Source organism: Equus asinus, chromosome 21, assembly GCF_041296235.1.
Source record: "Equus asinus isolate D_3611 breed Donkey chromosome 21, EquAss-T2T_v2, whole genome shotgun sequence".
Lineage (NCBI taxonomy): Eukaryota > Metazoa > Chordata > Mammalia > Perissodactyla > Equidae > Equus > Equus asinus.
The window spans coordinates 82,740,416-82,759,203 of NC_091810.1; positions in this window are offsets into that span (position 1 = coordinate 82,740,416).

The following is an 18,788-nucleotide window of genomic DNA, read 5'->3' on the forward strand; positions in this document are numbered from 1 at the left end:
CCACCTGTAACATATTCCTGTAGCAACCTGAACTGCTCTTTCCTAACTCTCAGCAAACTTGTAATTACTTGCCCAACAGGCTATAAGCTCCATGAGGGTAGGAACTATATTTTTTTTACTATGAATTCCTCTATGTTCAGCACAGGGCAAAGTGCTTAGCATATAGCAGGGGCTCAATAAAAAATTATTACATGGATGGGTGGGCGAATGGTTGGCTGGATGTCAGGTTTTTGCAGAGTTAAGAGCAGTGTTCTGCTACTTCTCAACTGACACATTTCCAGGATCCTCTTCAAAGCGTAACTGAAGGCATGAGTTCCATATTGGTTCTGCATCCTAAGCCATTATGGCATTCCAACAGAGCCACCTCCCTGGCCAAATAAGGTCCCATTCCTGACTGAGCCACCAAAGATATGAGCTGCTTCAAATTTAGTCAGTTCTCCAACCGCAGGTCCAATGTCTCTGGGATCTCACATCGACCTTGGGGTCTCCATCCTAGGTTCCATTTCCTCCTAAGCACGGATCACTAACAATATCCTACAGAATAATCTGTTGGGTCTTGGTGCTGCCCATTTAGCAAGAAGATTACTTGTGCTGAAGCTCTGGCATAAACCTGCCGGCTGTAACATATCTTGCTGGTCTGACCCTATGGTGACCCACAGTGCTCTGTGTATGGGCTGTTTTCTTTTATTTTCCATCCTCTGAAGATTGTCAGAATTCTGCCTGTCTAAGCAATAAATCTATCTTTTCAGGGATCAATTGCAGTGACTGGCTGCAAAGCCTGGAAATCCAATTAACTGCAAAATAAATAAAAAATGAAAAATACGCTGAAGCTGTGGCATAAATCAGCTAGAAAATGTTCTGCACATTAAAATAAACAAGGAGAAATTTCAACTTCATTTGTCTTCTCTTCCTTTTTTTAAACTCCATTATTGATAAATTTAGCCTTGGTTCCAATTTTGTTTTAGCCACAATTTGCTCAAGTATAGATCTGTTGGGATGGCTATGTCTGTTCTAATTATACCCTCCCTGCAGGCGTTCTCCATAGAGAAGCCAACTGGGCTAGGATTACCTTGGCGCCATATGCAAAACTTTAGGCCCTCACTCCCTTCATCTTTTTACACCACATGTGTTCTTAAAGGGCTATAAATCTGCTCTAACATTGCGTGGGAAATATGAGTTATTCTGGCTTTCTGGGACATTTTGAAAAGGACAGAGTTTTCACCAGTTGGCTGAGTGAAAGGCCATATGCCTCACTGCTACTGGGTCTGCTGGGCTGGAGCCATGACACACAGAGGCCATGGATACTGGACAACCTTCCTGATGTGCCTCATGGCAGTGAGCCTCACTCCCAGCTGCATCCGCAGACCTCCTGTCAATGCCCGGGAAAGGGCTCCACCTGGGCCCAAGGAACCAGGCAACCTGAGGAGGCCACCTGGGAGAGAACAGACCAAGGCATGAAAGGAAATGGATACTGGAGCTCCCATCTGGAACTGGAACACACATTTGTTTCCTGTGTGTGTCACTGTAGAGGACAATCAGGGGTTTCCACCCTTATTTGCAACCAGGGCTGAGGTCCAGAGTGGGAGGGCTCTGCCACTGATGCACTGTGTGACTTCAGACAGTCATGACCTGCTCTGGAAGTTTCCTTGTGTGTAAAATGAGCAGATTGAAATAGAGACTCCCAAAGCCCTTCCAGGCCCCAATGTCTGTGATTCCATGTTTGGCGAATAAAAACACGTTTTTTATTTAGGCAAGAGTTAATGAACTATAAACTAGCTCTTCTATCCTTCCTTTTTTCTTGATACCCTGCCTTTGTCATCACTGAATTTTTCATCTCTGGGTCATGAGCATTAATCAGACAACAGGTGTTGGTTAGTTGATGTCACCGTGGAAAACAAGAAAACCAAAAGTCAACTGTTTCTCAAAATCTCTTATCAGGAAAGTAAAATGACACATTGCTCAAAAAAAAAGCACACTTTCACCTCATCATACCTCCAAATGCTCCTTGGATAAAACAAATGATATCAGCAAATGTGAGAAGAAACCTCTCCCAGGCTTCAAAACGTATCCATGTGGACAGTTTTCAAATCGAATCACAAGTTTTCTGTTATCCTTAATTGGTTATTGATTTGGTTTTACTAAAAATATTGTTTTCTTTTCTAAACTTCTTTCCACAATTCTATTCATCCAAAACAAAACCAAAGGAAACAAATAGGATCATGGGAAGCCATACCATTGGAGACAAAGTCATTACTACGTACAGGTATTTCCATGATCATAAACTAAATTTGCTGCCACAGAGAAGAGAAAACGCATAGGGCTAGAATCTCCTTAAGTCTAGCTGGAAAAGAGTCTCCTTAAGTCTCAGCCTCCTTAAGTCACCCTATGCAAGGAAATTACTAGAAAACAGTCTCAATATAACAGAAGAATAAATTTACCCTCTTATTCTCAAGCCTGATAGCCTATTATTTACTCAATTATTTATTCTACAACTGTTTCCTGGATGCTAAGTCTGTGTCAGGCACTGTGCTTGGCAGGAGGAAAACAGCAGTGAACACAACAGTTGAAGTCTGCCTTCTTGAAGGATACAGAGGGTGATGTATATATCCGGGGGTCATGGAAACAATGGGTTAATTTCATGGGAAACAATCTGTTACTTAGCATAGTGTAGGCAAACATTGTTTTGTTAACCTACGGCCACATTTTTCTATTTTCTTCTAGTGGTGTTGGCATCAAGAAGGCAACAGGAGCCTGAGGCTCTTGTCTTTCCAATCCCTCTTTCTTCTCCAAGGCAGGTAGTTACAAGTACCAAATAAGTTTCTATTCTCACTGTGGGGTTTTTTGGTTTAAAACTGTTTATTGATCAATAAAAAAAAGTAGAAAATCACCAAGTCATTGCCTGGGGAAACTCTACTAGTAATTTTACAGCAGACTAGATAGTAAGGAAAGATTACAAATGTTAGCAGGCAGGAGACCCAGCTCCTGCTGAAAACAAATCAATTCTGACAAAAATCCAGCCACGATTACTGACCTTGGAGAGCCTGCACAAGGTCAATGGCTGAGTGAATATGATCATATTGGTCCTGTTCCCAGTCTGTTTACTAGCTCTAGAAAAAAGTGGACAGACATCATATGTACTCCCATATGCTTAAAAGTAATAAACACTGTAAATAACAGACTTGAGTCCTCAAAGGAATGCAAAAGAGAATGTGCATAAGATTTAGAGCAACATTTTAAAATAGATTTTAAAGTTAATTTTTAAAATAGGACTGTCACTGGGACATATTGTTACCACTGTAACTATTTATATTAGCAACTCTGACTCACCCAAGTCTTTGTAAGCTCAGAGAGTACACTGGCAGTATTCATTCATTCTTGCAGTCATTCTTTCTCCCACTTGCTCAACAAGGACTGCTGTGGGTGTGAGCATTTAGTGCTTCCAGAGAAATACCATTGCCCTTGTGCTTATTTCTAACAATGACCTTAACCTTGGCTTCTTCAAGGAGAACATTCATTCCAACCCACTAGGTACATTTCCCTACACCGCTTGCCTTATTTCTCCTTAAACTTCTCTATGCCCATAACCCAGATCTCCCTAAAATAACTGGGGTCAAATATTTCCAGTGCCCTCTTCTGACTGCTTGTATCCTCACCCACTTCTCTTTCCTCCATGGCTTCCATAGGTCACTATTTTAATTCTATTATATCCAGCTTCAACTCCTCTGTTACCTACTGAGTGAAACCTTAGACTTGATCTTCTCTGTCAGCCTACCTTACTCTAGCAGAAAGACAATGATGGATTTATCAGGCAAAAGTGCCTTTTTAGAGAGGCAGCACGCTCTGGGTCTAAATAGTCATCCAACCATAAGTTTTGGTTATAAGGATCCCGGAGGATGCTAAAAAGGTAAGTGAAGGACCACGTGTGTGGATTTTCTTGACAGGCAGGGCACCCACCCACTCCCAGATGAACTGTCATTTTTATGTTCACGGAAGGTTCTTGGTCTTCAGTCTCGAAAGCCAAAAGGTGGTTATCACCTCTCAGCTCTGATCAGATTCCATGAGGAATAGCCAGCTGAAGAGGTAGGACAAAGTCATTATCATTATCCAACATCTCAGCTTAAAGTGGTTTATCATTTTCCAGAAAAGATCAACTCTTGATGGAAAGGCATCCTGGACAGGAAAGCTTTAATGGGGAGCAAAGGAAGAGGAGAGCTCACAGCACGGGACCCTGGATGGTGGTCACCCCAGGTCAGGGAGCACCATGGAGAGTCCTAGCAGGCGGGTGGAGCTTTAGGACACTACCCCTCCAGTAACAGGCGTTGGGGGGTTGCAGAGGTAGAGAAAGATGAGAGCCTCATAAAAAAGGCAAGTTCTCCACTTTTCACTTTCGTCAAAGGGAGCCTGGGTTGTATTATGAGGGGGCCGCAAAGCCACAGAACAGGGGACCAAATACCCTCCTCCCCTACTGTCCCATAATGGGAGATCTCGCATTGTGGGGAGCAATGAGTTCAGAGTTCTCCCTTCTGCTTTTGGGCATCATGGACCCCCATATCAGGAGGTTGTAGACCAGCTTTGACTCCATGTCTAGAATCCGTGGAGGTGAGGACTGCAGCTTGAGCCTGAAGATTCAAACATGAAGGGTCTATTTATGTGAAGAACCGAGGACCCACTAGAGTAAGTCCTATCTTGAGAAAAGAGAAAAACAAGGTACAGAAGATTGGTTCAAGAATAATGGGCCACAATCAGAAGTGACACATTCAATCATCCTCAATTCCAGACTTGGGGACTTACTCCAAGTGACAAGAGTCAGCATCCCATGAGTCAGAGCTGGAGAGAGAAACCGGTGAAAGCATCAAATGCCAATGTGCTGAACATACTTGAGATGCCCCCAGGAACTCCCAGAGCCATCTCTGAGGACTGTGGCAGGGAGCTGGAACAGAGAATGCTGACTTGTGGCTGCTCACCGCTGGTGGGGCCAAGAAGCATAGATGAGAGCTGCCAGCCAGAGATACATCCTTGCAAAGGGCCCCAATTTTTCAGCCAGTTCATCTCCTCACACAGACGTTGGAGACAGCCCTGGCTGGGAATGTGGAGAATGGGTGCCAAGAGATCCTCCTTGGAAGGAAATTTATGATGCATGAGTTGCCCCCACATATGCGGGGCCCTCACAACACATCCCCCACCTCACAGATGTAGCAACAGACAACAGAAAAAGATGACAGCACTCCCATCCTGCTATATCTGGCTACAGCTACCGTTGATGAACTCTGGTCAAAGAACAAACCGGCAGAGAGGCTTGGTGAGAAAATGGAAAGACCCATATGAGTGAGCGGATTTGTTGTAGCTAATTAAGGAAAACACCAAGCATCAAATTCCGTCAGACTCTTTTTCATTTTCCATACAATTCTGACCTGAATGGCTCAAGCCCCGGGCTGAAGTCAGGAGTGCAGTCCTCCACCGTCCTCTGGAAGGTGAAAGGTCACCTTGTGCCTGCCACTTAGCTTCACTGACTCTTCATAACTCCAGCTGCAATAAGAGGAAACTAATCCCTGTGAGTTACAGAGAGGATTTAAGGACTGACAGCATTTTCCAAGTTTGAGTGTGAGAAGAGGAGGTATTTTCTGAATCCAAAGTATTACCACAGCAGGATTGACCCTTTTTAGAGCTGTAAGTGTTCCTTTCTCTCCACAGATCCTAAGAAACTGAAGCTCAGAGCAGGAAGGTGACTTCTCTGAGGTCACACAGCCAGTCAGTGACAGTCTCAGAAGGAGCAGCTGGATCTCTTGATACGTCTTTTGTGGAATTCAGCTGGGACACTCAGACTGACCTGGTGGATTTTTTGGCAAAGAGCAAACAAGCAAACAGCAAACATGACCCATTCCTTATGCCTAAAGAATGCAGCTCTCCAGGAAAATGCATCTCCTCAGAGCCCTCTCAACATTGATCTTTCTAGCCTTGCTGCTGCTGAAACTTCTTCAGGCAGGCCGTCACCCTTTCTTTGGTCTTTTTTTCCCAAAGGAATAACCAGTTCTTTCTTCTAATTTCTACTTAATATTGTTGCAATAGTGAACTTTTTCCTTCCCTCATCAAAGAAGCTCTGGGTTGGGTCAGAGGAAAGCTGATTTTAGGTCCCCGCCTTTGTAACCAAGCCCTGGTCTTTAATTGAGATCTCAGCACCATCCCTGTTGCCTATGGCAGAAAGACATCTCCCGTTGGGTTATGAATTCTGATTTTTTTTACCTTAAGTCTTAAGCACTCCCTACAAATAAAATTTTAATATAATTGGTTTCGCTGCATCTTGGAGCCTTTTAATTACTCTCTGAAAGATGCTTAAGCAACAGCTTGCTATTAGGTTAAACAGTGTCAGCATCTGTACTGTAAACACTAACAGGTTTGTTACCCTTTGCAAGTCAACATTTGCCTTCTATTATTTTTTCTCTAAAGAGGCTTCCTTGGGGGTACAGCTCCAATCCAATGGACAAAGTGGACATCATGCCAATGGGAGCACCATCTTTTCTTCTCCTTACTCCTCTCAGCTTTGGATCCTGGTATTACAGACACCTTCATAAAGCCGTGAGGCACCTTGTGATAATTCAGGAGCTGATTACACAGCCAGCAGTCTCCACAGGCAGGCCCTCCTCTCCTCTGGCTGCTCACGCCTGGCCATTTCACTGCTCATTAGCCCCTTTTCCAGAGAATGAGCAGGGAAAACAAAAGGAGATGAAATTCAAACCCATCCGTTTGCTTCCTATTAGCTGCTCTAGTTAAAAGTTTAGTAGGGGAGCAGGCTGAAATGATTAATTAATATAAAGTTTGAGGACTCTCTCTGCAGCTCATTTGTGCAAGTTCTTCTTTCCTCCTGAAATCATCTATAGCACAAAATGTACTGGCCGTGGGACTACGCAAAGGCAGTTACTGTGATCACATTGGCCAGAGGAAAAATGACCACGGCCAATAGCTGAAGAAAGAAAAACTGACATCAGATTTTCTTTCTAAAGAATCTGAAACTTCATGTTATCTCATATAACCTTTTAGTTTTTTAAATTAAATTATAAACTAGAATATCCTATGGCTAGTAAAAACCAAAGTAACTGCTTCTTTCTTTGTCTATTCCACTTACAGAAACCCCACAAAAGAAAAAGTCATACTTACAGAAGTAATAAATCTTAATAATGCCATCAGGAAAACTGACTTTTAATGATAAAGAATTTACACAAGATACTAAGCAAACCTTGCAGCCAGCTAATCCAGGCTGTTAAACAAACAATTAATAGTGATCATGCAAGATAAAGCCTTCAGAAAGAAGAAATAAAATTTTGAGCTTTTCAAAAGGAGTATTTACTTGTGGATAGAGAAAAACACATATTAGATTTAAAGAAATAGACAGGCTATATCTTCCTCTAGACAAAAAGATTGTTGTCTCACACCTTAATATTTGTTGGTTTATTCTGAACATTATTTTAATATTTCATCAGAAAATTCTTTTCCCTCTAAGCACGCGGTTATTTCTATTATATCCAAGTGTATACTCAAGGCTGAAAGTCTTTACAGAAGGAATATATCTCTAATCTTTGAAAGGCATGATAAAATATAAAATTTACTGAAATTCACTTTATTATCAAATTTGCAAGAATATATCCCATGCATGCAATGAGGTCTCCCTACACGTATGACACAGGCTCTCCTTCCTAAGTCGTTTTATCTAAAACAGAAGGACAAATCACCCATACAGCAGAGAGAAATTGAGAGACTGAACTGGAATAGAAATCATGTGGCTTCTAGCCCTGCCTTGTTGCCCACCAGCTGTGGGAGTTTGGATCAACTGCCTCCCTCCCTGGGCCACTGCAAGAAACGGTCTCAACGTATCCTCTCACTCTAACCTTTTGTGGTCTATAAGACAGAGGATCAGATCAGATCAGAATAAAGCTCAGCTGAGCTAGAGAAGTGCAAATTCAAAGTTCAGTTGAGGATATAAATGACACTACATGACAGCTCCAAGGCTGGAAACCTCTAATTAACTGGAGATGGTGAGGGTGGGGCTGGGGAGGGCACTCACAGTCCAGAGTCTAGAGCTCAGTACCACTGTTTTATGAATTTTATTTTTTCACCCAGATATAACCAGGCTCTAAAAACTCTTTTTCAAAGGGGGGAAAGGCTTTATAAGCCATAATGCCAATCTGTTAACCTACCAACAGGGATAGATATTTATAGGGACTGAAATACTCCTCATAGCTATTTAGAGTGGCTGTTCCTGTTATTAAGGTAACTGGAGCCCTGAACTAGTCATCAAAACATTACCCAATGATTACAGAATTAGTTAGAGCTGAGCTGTTGCTGAGAGAGGAAAGAATAGCTTGCGGAACTTCTAAGGTCAGATTAAAGAAAGTGTTCTTAACCAAGGGTCTCAGGTCTAGGCCTGGGCTTCAAGAGATCTGTAACTCTGCTGAAATAGTATGCAAAATTGCATATGAATGTGGCCATGTGCATTTTTCTAAGAAGAGTGTCCATAGCATTCATCAGCTTCTCAAAGGGGTCTTCTCGGAAACACAGAAGAATAGACAAGATAGAGAGGGAGGAGTCTGCGGCAGCTCTGAACAGTCTGAAATCAGGAGCCAGAGCTCAGCGATGGGGTGGGGATTCTCCAAGAAGAGTCAGGTCAGGAAGGAAGGTCAAGCAGAGGCCTGGGCCAGACCAGGTGGAATGCCACAGCACTGACTCCAGGGATCTCTGTAAGGGTCAGGTCCACAGGTCAGCCACAATGACTCAGGGACCCCCGCAAGAGACCTCACTCACATGGAAGCCACAAGGCCTGCCAGATCACCAGGGCAGGGCTCCTGTAAATCCTGTTGAAGAGTGCAGCCAATTCTACAGGAGTACTCATAAACAGATGAGAGGCATGGTACTGGCTCCCACTCACCACAGCTTCAGTCTGACTCACACCGACCCCGTGTGATTCAGCACAGCCCCTCTATCTCATGTCTTTCCTCTTCCCCTAATTCCATGCCATGATTTCTCTATAGGACTCCATAGGAAGAGAAGACAGTTTTGGCCCCGGGAGGCCAGTGGGAACAAACTAGTATTACCTCTCACAGGAGCTTTTGTCAGAGTAGATGTTTAACACATTGGGCCAAGGTGGCCAATCAAATGTAGAGTTTAATTAAAATTAAATAAAATTAAAAATTAACTTCTTGTCACACTAGCCACATTTAAAATGCTCAATAACCATATACGGTTAGTAGCTACCATATTGGACAATGCAGCTATAGAACATTTCCATCATTACAGAAAGTTCTTCTCTATATAATCCAGCACTAAACTCTGTGACACAAACAGTAATTATAATAGTGATTCAGAGAAAAGCAGAGCCCATAGTGAACAGAAATAGCTTTAAAGGACTTTAGGAAATGGGACTTATGTTAAGCCTCAGGGGATGAGATGAAAGCATGAGAAGGGGCATTTCATACAGAAGCCATAGTAAGAACAAAGGTGAGAATAAGGAGAAGAAATGAGCACAGGCCTGGCTAGAGCCTGGTGCATGTTCACGATGAACATATACAGCAGGAATGAAAGAACAAATGAATGGTAGAAAACAAGATGAGCAGGCAGGCTGGAGGCAGATTGCACAGGGATTTCAATATCAAGCACTGTAATTCAGGCATGGCAATAATAGCTACTAACACTGGCTACCACTTATTTATTGCTTGCTCTGTTTCAAGCTTTGTACCAAGAGATAAATAAATTATTAAATATAAATTATTAAATTTACTCCTCACAACACCAAGAGGTAAGTACTTTTAACTCTAAGAAGAAAATGACATAACTGATGTTTGGAGAGTCTAGAAAACTAATACCCAAGATCACGCAGCTTGGAAACGGCGGGCTGTGACCCAAACCCAATACTATCATTGCTGGAGCTTTCACCTTATAATTTCATCCCCCCCCCCCACACCTGTCCTCCAAACATCTTTCTTTTTAGTTAGGAAGGACTTGTGCCTCCACTCTTTGCAATATATATCAACAGTTTCCAAGGCATATCTTCTGGAAATCCCGTTACCTTTTTCTAACACTTAGGGGAAGATATTCTCTTAAGATGGCCCCAGGCCTTAGTAGTTTAGACTGTGTGGCATCAGCAAGAGCAGGAACATGGCAGAAGGGGTTTGGAAAATGGCAGAGATAGGCCCTGTGGTGTGGATAAGAAGCATCTAGAAAAAGAGGCTGGTGTATTCAAGGCCTCATTAACTTTTCAATGGATGTCTATGCCAAAAGTTGCCTCCCTGACTTCAGAGCCCTATATATCTATCAGATGTGCAGGGCAGGGTTCCTGGCCCTGTGAGCTCCTGGCACCTTGATGGCCCCTCTCCTTGTCTCTCATTCCTCCAAGGAACTTGTTTGCTACCTTCTTTTGTAGATATGAGTTTTAGAGTTTGCACATATGGACTCTTCTCCCTTACAACCATGACCACAATTTGAGCTGGCTGCTTCTGGGGCAGACCTGGCCTTGGACTGTGACGATAGATTGGAACAAAAGTCTTCCCACAGGAGAAAGAAGTTAACATGCTTTTCCATGCCTCTGTACTTTTTCCACAGAAATAGAATACTTTATTAAGTTAACAAAGCATGGCAATTCATCTCAAATTATTACAGATAAAAATTGATTACAGCATTTAGAGCAAGATTTAAAGAAATATATGTACCTTGTTACTACCTTTAACAGTAATCATTCACTGATAACCTCATCTTGGCACTTGCTCAAAGTTTAAACTAGAATTCACTCCGTATCTTTCCTTAGAGTTTAAATCCTGTTGGGATTGGTACTCGGCTTTTTTTTCTTCAGAGCATTAGAGATTTTGGCACTAACAAATATTCCACATGGTTTCTCTCCAGCTTTTCACAATTTTAGCTGCCTTCACACAGCTTATCAGTGAGAAGGTGCCCTGCTGCAGTCTTAGCATGCTAACGAACAGTCTCGCTGTCTAATCATTCTGCTCTTCCGCATGAGAGACTGACCCTCTACTCCACATCATTTGCCTACAGCCAAGAAGAGAAAGTGATTAGAGTCAAACCACATGATATCCATGATGTGGAACACAAACACACACACACACACACACACAGTGGCTTTTGTCCTTATCTAGTAAGAAGAGGTGATTTGACACGAAGGAGAACACCTTCTTCAACCAGCTCTTCCGTCCACAATAGTCAACTGCTTGTTTTCTTACTTGTTTGCTTGTTTAATAAGAGCTAAAGACCTCCAACTCACTCACAACCCTCATTTTACCTAAACTAAAGCAGAACACAATATTTTTAAACCGAGATTGAGATAAGTTTTTCTACAATATCTTATTTTAGTAGGTTGTCAGATATAAGGGTAAAACATGTACAAAAATAGAATTCAAATTTGTACACCATGGGAATCAGTTCTTTCTAAGTTCTATAAGGAAAGTTGCTCTTATAACAGAATCAAAATCACAGGGAATGCCAAATGCTGAGTGGCAAACATGGGGAGGGCTGGAGTTGGGAAATCATCATCGTGCAACCACCAGAGCAAAGACTGGTCCAAGCAAGAATCATCAACGACTGCTAAATCTGGAAGGAAATGTTGATGAGGAGCAGAATATCTGCATGATCTTAAAGGGTCTCCTTAAAGGTGGGTAAACAAAATTAGCATCACCAATGAGAGGCAGATGGACTTTGTGTGCCTCCAGATGTGGTGCCATCTGAAGGTTATGCCTGGAATGTACAACCTGAATGTCAAGAAACATCAGACGAACCCAAAATGAAGAACATTCTATTAAAAAAAAAAAAACTGAATTCTTCAAAAATGCCAACGTCTTCAAAGACAAAGAAAAGCTATGGAAATGTTCCAGATTAAAGGAGACTAAAAATACTTAAAACTAAATGCAATGCCTGATCCTAAACTGGATCCATTACTGGGAGGGGGAAAATGCTATAAAAGACATTACTGAGTCAACTGAAAAAATTGAAATATGGTAGGTGGGTTAGATCAAAGTATTGTATCAATGTTAAATTTAGTGAAATTGATAACTGTATTGTGGTTAAGAGGGCTATCCTTAGTCTCAGGAAATACACACTGAGGGATTTAGAGGTCAAGGACAATGACTTCATTCAAATTGTTTAGAAAAAAATATGTATAGATGTGTTAGACAGAGAGTGCATGAACATGTGCAAATGATAAAGCAAATCCAGGAAAATGTTAACAATAGTGAATATGGGGAAAGAGTATATAGGTGTTCTATGTTCTATTCATATTCTTGCAACTTTACAACAAGTTTAAAATTATTTGCGAGTAAAAAGTGAACGACAACACCCACACACACACACGCAAACACACACACACACACACAAACACACACACACACACACATAGGAAAGCTTATGAGGGAAAACTCCAGGAGGGAAAAGGGACTAACCAGCTCCATCCTTAACTCTCTTCCAGGGAAGACCCGTGTCTTCATTTATCCCAGCCCCTCATTCCTCCAAGAGAGATGATCACTGCCACCATCATAACTGCTTCTAGCGGCAGTTTGCTCTTCCTAACTATCTTGGCTTAGATTTAATAACTGTCTTTGTCTTTTTTCTCTTGGACCAGATGAGACAAAATTGAAAAATATTTCGCATTTTTGCCTTAAAAAAAAACCCTAGGGAAAAAGAAACAAAAAAGAATTGAAAACACAAGTACAAACACAGGTGAGGTTACAGGCAGATTTCTCATCTTTATATTACCAAACACTTGACAAAATTTGGGTGGCACCATTTACTAGACTCACCTAAATTCACCTCACCTCTTACTTATTTGACTTGCCCAAAGTTAATGTGCCTTCATTTATTTTTTCAGCAAAGTTGGGGCCCAGATTCACTGGTGACCATGTGACCTTTGTGGCTGGTGCCATCAGCCAAGAATTCTCTCTGTCTCATATAAATGACCTCTCTTTCTGTTAACAGTTGGTGTGCTCACCAGTGATCAGAAATGAGGTGTAGCTCCTCATTCCCTGCCCTCAAGAGCTAAGTTGGTGTCTTAATTTCTTAATCTAAGTTGACGGGAGTTTTGCCCTAACTCATGAATTGCGCAGGAATGAACTACTAAGTTTGGTTGATTGTGGCTAGATTTTGATGAGGTGAATTTGAAGATTATTGAATGGTACTTACAGTGCATAATAAAAATCTTTATTCTTTTAGTTTGAAAAAAAGCAGTGTGCTAGTGAACCAATAAGCTTCTGTTTATAGTCTATAGAGGGGTCCTCAACTGATTAGCAGAATAGCGATGATAGACATACTTGGGGCACAGTGACCCTCCCTCCATCAGGTGCCACCTCTGCCCACTTTTCCAGGTGCCCCTGAAGACACATTGAAAGGCTCATCATCTTCCCCATTACCACTGCCACATTCCTACTACCACCCACACCCAACCCCTTCACCTCCACTGCCAAAGGCACAGCAAAAATGGGAAGCCCTTTACCCATGAAATAACAATGCATATCATCAGAGAGGAGGAGCTACTCAATCCCAAACCTCCTCAGTCCAGGTGCCTCTTTCTCATATCCCAGTATGGCATTGTTCTCAATCCTAGTTCCCTTCAGTCTAGCTTTCCAAGTAGTCTATTTTTCTGTCTTTCTGTCCAAGTTGAGTTTATATTAGTTACAGTAGGCTAAATTGCTGAAAACAATCACAAACACATCCACAAATGTAATAGCTCAAACTACCAAAGAAGCGTAAATTTGCCCACATAAGCCACGGCAAGCATTTCTGGATCAGCAGGAAGCTCTTCTCCACATACTGATATGGGGATCCAAGCTCCTTCCAAATTTTGGCTACACAACCCCCTACAGCCCCATGATCCTCTGCAACATCTGAATCTAAATGGAGAAAAGGGAAAGATCTAGAGAAGGTCCACCAGCCTGTTAAAGGCCACAGCTTAGAAGAGGTACATATCACTTCCACTCATATTCCATTGGTGAGAACTAGTCCATGGCCCCAAGGGCTGCAAGAGAATATGGGCGTATATAGTCTCTGACTGGGCAGCTGCTTCCTATTACCAAGCTGAAAGGGACAGAAGATTTTGGTGGGCAGCCAGCAGACCTGGGACCTTAAACAAAGAAGGGAGAAGGTTTGGTTAATGGAAATTGCAAAAGAAAACAAAGAAGGACTCGGAAGTTTCTTCCCTTGAATTACTTTTTTATTTTGAATTATCTTGGTGTTTGTTTCAAGGAATTCTATGCCTTGGAATTACATTCATAACCTGTTGTATTCTTTATTCTTAATTTGTCTACTAAAAGTTTTGAGGCAGGTACTATATTCAGAGAGGAAGAAAGAATAGTATTGACTTTTGTTCAAGGCCAATGCAAATATTGTAAGCCAAAGTGCTTTGCCAGGCAAAAAATCAGAAAATGCTTGGGAATTCTAGTTTTCCCATGGGTCCCTGCCCACCTCTCCAGCATCACTTCCCACCCATCTTCCCCTCGTGCACCACACTCATTGCCTTGCTTACTTTTCCTAGAAGAATCCAAGCACACTCTTGCCCCATGACATTTGCACCCTCTGCATGGAACACTCTTCTTCCAGATGTTTACATGGCTTGCCTCCTTGCTTAATTCAGGTCACCATACATATGTGGCCACTTTAGAGAACCATCCCCTGACTTTCCTACACAATATAAAATAGCATTCTCTCCCGAGCTCGTACATCACTTCTACCCTCTTACTCTGCTTTTTCTTTATAATACTTATTATGACTGCAGTATATTATATATTGATTCACTTATTTGCCTCTACCCATCTTGCTCACTAGCATGTAGACTACATGTAGGCAAGGACCTTGCTTTATTTATTGCTGTATCATTGCAACTTAGGCATGTTTGGCACAAAGTAGATGCTCTGTGTGTATTTACTGGATGAATGAATGTATTTGATCAAGTATGAGCAAAACCACAGAAATACTGTTCAAACCACATCAATATTCAAAAAAGTTCCCACAAAGAAATGAGGCTCTTTTGTTGCTCTAGTTTTTTTTTATTTTCCATTTTTGAAAAGTAATGAGTGACAACTCATTATATCCATATGCAAAAGAATGAAGTTGGACCCTTTCCTTACACTATACACAAATATTAACACCAAATTGATCACAGACATAAATGTAAGATCTAAAACTATAAAACTCTTAGAACAAAACACAGAAGTAAATCTTCATGACATTGGATTAGGCAATGATTTCTTAGATACGGTGCCAAAAGTGTAAGTGATAAAAGAAAAAATGTATAAATTGGACTTCATCAAAATCAAAAATCCTTTCTTATTCAAAGGATACCATCAAGAAAGTGAAAAGACAACCTAAACATAATGAGAGAAATGTTTTCAGGTCAAATCTCTGATATCTAGAACGTAAAGAACAATTACAATTCAACAATAAAAACACTAATAACCCAATTTAAAAAAGGTCAAAGAATCAGAAGAGACATTTTTCCACAGAAAACATACAAATGGCCAATAAGCAGATGAAGAGATGTTCAACATCAGTAGCCATGAGGGAAATAAAAACCAACATGAGGCAGCAGTGGAGGCCCACTAGAGTGGCCATAATCAAAAGAAAAGGGTTGGCAGGCACGTGGAGAAACCAGACCCTCACTGCTGACGGGAATATAAAATTTTAGCCACTTGGAAAACCAAGTTGGAAATTCCTCAAAATGCTAATATAGAGAGTTATCATACAACCCAACAAATCCATTCCTGGGTATACACCCAAGAAAGATGAAATCATATACCCACACAAAAAGCTGTACATGAGTGTTCGTGGCAGCATTATTTATAATAGCCAGAAAGTGGAAACAACCCAAATGTCCATCAACTCACGAATGGCTAAATAAAATGTGGTGTATATACACATACAGTGAAATACTATTAGGCAATATTAAAGGAATGAAATACTGATACGTGCTGCAACATGGATGAACTTTGAAAACACTATGCCAAGTAAAAGAAGCCAGTCACAAAAGGTTCCATTTACATGAAATGTCCGGAATAGGCAAATCTATAGAAATAGAAAGTATTAGTGGTTGCCTACAGCTTGAGGAGTTGGGAGGAATGGGGAGAGATTGCTAACAGGTTTGGGGTTCCTTTCGGGACAGTGAAAGTTATCCAACAGAGTTGTACAACTCTGTGAACACACTAAAAGTCATTGAATTATATACTTTCAATGGGGGAAATGTATGATGTGTGAATTATAAATGTTTTTAAGAAGTAATGAGTGACCAGCCCTGTGGCACAGCAGTTAATTTCATGTGCTCCACTTCGGCGGCCCGGGATTCACTGTTTCAGATCTTGGGGTGAGACCTATGCACCGCTTACGAAGCCATGCTGTGGCAGGCCTCCCACGTATAAAATAGAGGAAGATGGGCATGGATGTTAGCGCAGGGCTATCTTTCTCAAAAAAACAAAAAAGGTAATAAGCCCTTTGTTGGTTTCCGTTTCAGGGATAGAATTTAAATCTGTATCACACCTACATTGTTGATACTTTACCTAAACCACTTACAATGTTCTAGAGCTGTGGTTCTCAAAGCGTGGTCCTTGAACCAGCAGCATCAGCATCCCCAGGAATCTGTTAGCAAATTCTTTGGCCCCCTCCAGACCTGCTGAATCAAAAACTCGGGTGGAGCCAGGAACAGGTGTTTGAATAAGCCCTCCAAGCGATTCCAACCCTCAACAAAGTGTTAGATCCACTCCTCTGGACAAGGAGGAACCTAAGATCTCTTTCCCTAGGACAAGTTTGACCAAACAAAATCCCTACCCCACCCCCACCCTCAGGATATTGAATGAGTCACTTTCTTTCTTTTTAAATACTAGGCAGGGCTATGCTGCTCTTTTCCTTTCTTCTTTCTCCACACAGGCAGTTAAGCCATGGCCTGCTTTGTATATTGCTACCCACCCCCACCTCTCTGACTCCCTTTCTCCATGTGGCCAGCCTGGTAGAGGTAATATCCCAATATTTAGGTTCAGGGGGAGCTAGGAGATCCGATGTCTGAGTCTAGAGATCTTAGGCACATGGATAACTCAGTCTCTTACCAGAGCATGCTGCATTGTCATATTGGGCATTTGATTCCCAATTTATTATTGTTCCTTGCATATACACCTCCCTTGAAACTCTGTCAGTAGAAGGGGTGCTTGTCAAGCCAGGATGGGGGCATGTTGGGCCCCTGACTGAACGACCTCAAAATAGCATCAAAAGTCCACTCTTAGTCTTGAGCACCACCAGCATGACATTTACCATACCTCCTGGGTAGGTACCACATTTACACTGTTTACCAAACACCTACCCCTCTTACGTCAACCTACTTTGTTTACCCACACCTCCTGCTACAGGATCAGTATGGTGAGAGAACAGCCACGTATAATAGCCTTTATGTGCTCATTGGAATTTGCTTGGGAGCTCAAGGGCATGGGTTGTTGGTCTAGTGTCTCCAAGAGTCAATGGCAGAACCCTGTGGCCTTAGGCAGCGTAGCTCCAGGCCTATCCCCTACAAGAAAGTAAACCCGTTGTCTAAATGCTAAGTATTGGTCACCTGCCCTCACATGGGTCATCCCAGGGGTGAACAGGTGACTTCTATCAGCCATGCTAAATGTGCAAGCATATGTGTGTATAGAATCATCCAGAGACACGGAAATAAATCTCTTATCAGTTCCCTTTTTGCAACAGAAAACAGAAATAGAGAAAAACTGAACAACCGCAAGCCCAGAGCGAAGTTATCAGAAGCCAAATTAAAGCTATTGGGTATTTTTGTTGAAACATCTCTACCTCTGAAATCTAATTTCTTGCAACTTTCCATATAGGATCCTGTGTTGTATTATTTATAAGAAAATAATATTCTGCTCTCCCTTGACAGCATTTCCTGGCTGCAGAAACCACTGCAGCCATGAAGTAACAGAATGATTTTGGTAATGTTTCCATAGCTACCTTGCTTCGAAGTGAGGTTTATTCTGTTTTAAAGTCTATGACCTATTCACACCCTTATTTGAAGTATTTTCAATCTAATCCCTTGTCTGCCTATTATGTCTAATGTTCTTGTGATTCCTATATTTAAGGCGGTCCTGGATGCATAAATATATGGTAAGCAGGCCTTTCAGTTAGACATCACAATGTGATGATTTTTTTTGTCTTTTTTTCTATTCCTTTCCAATCCAATATGTATCCTTTCTGTCCTGCCTTGTAAAGCAGAGAAACCTCCCCGAGGTTTTTGAAGGTAAAGACTGTTTAAGGTGCATTGCTGCCCTCTCATGGTCACTCTGGCCTTGTGTTTTCTTCCCGGAAGCCTCTTCCACAGACAATTGATTTTGCAAGAGGTTAATGAGAAAGGATCACTCAAAACGCCATTGCTAATTGTCAGGGGTGTCCTTGTGTCCCTGTCTTTTGCCCTCTGCAGGTGTGAGGGTCTGTCTAGAAAGACCAGCAGCCTCTCCTGGCTGGCAGTGTAACCCTGAGGGTTACAGGCCTCTCTTCTTTCCTCCAAGGCAGAGGCCTCATTACTAAGGAATACTGTTCAAGGGTTAGGCCATGGGGAGTGACCTGGGACACAATTAAGTGGAAGATGACACACCAAACAACTCTCAGAAAGGCCTTGTAGTGAAGGCAACCCATAGAAAGAGGAGACGGGGCTTCACCTCAATAGAACACAGCCCATCCTCAAAAAAAGAGAGCAAAGAACAGGTTGTACTACATGCCTTTTTAAAAGCTGACAATATAAAGCTCCAGTACTGGGTCAGAAATTAAGACAAAACAACCAA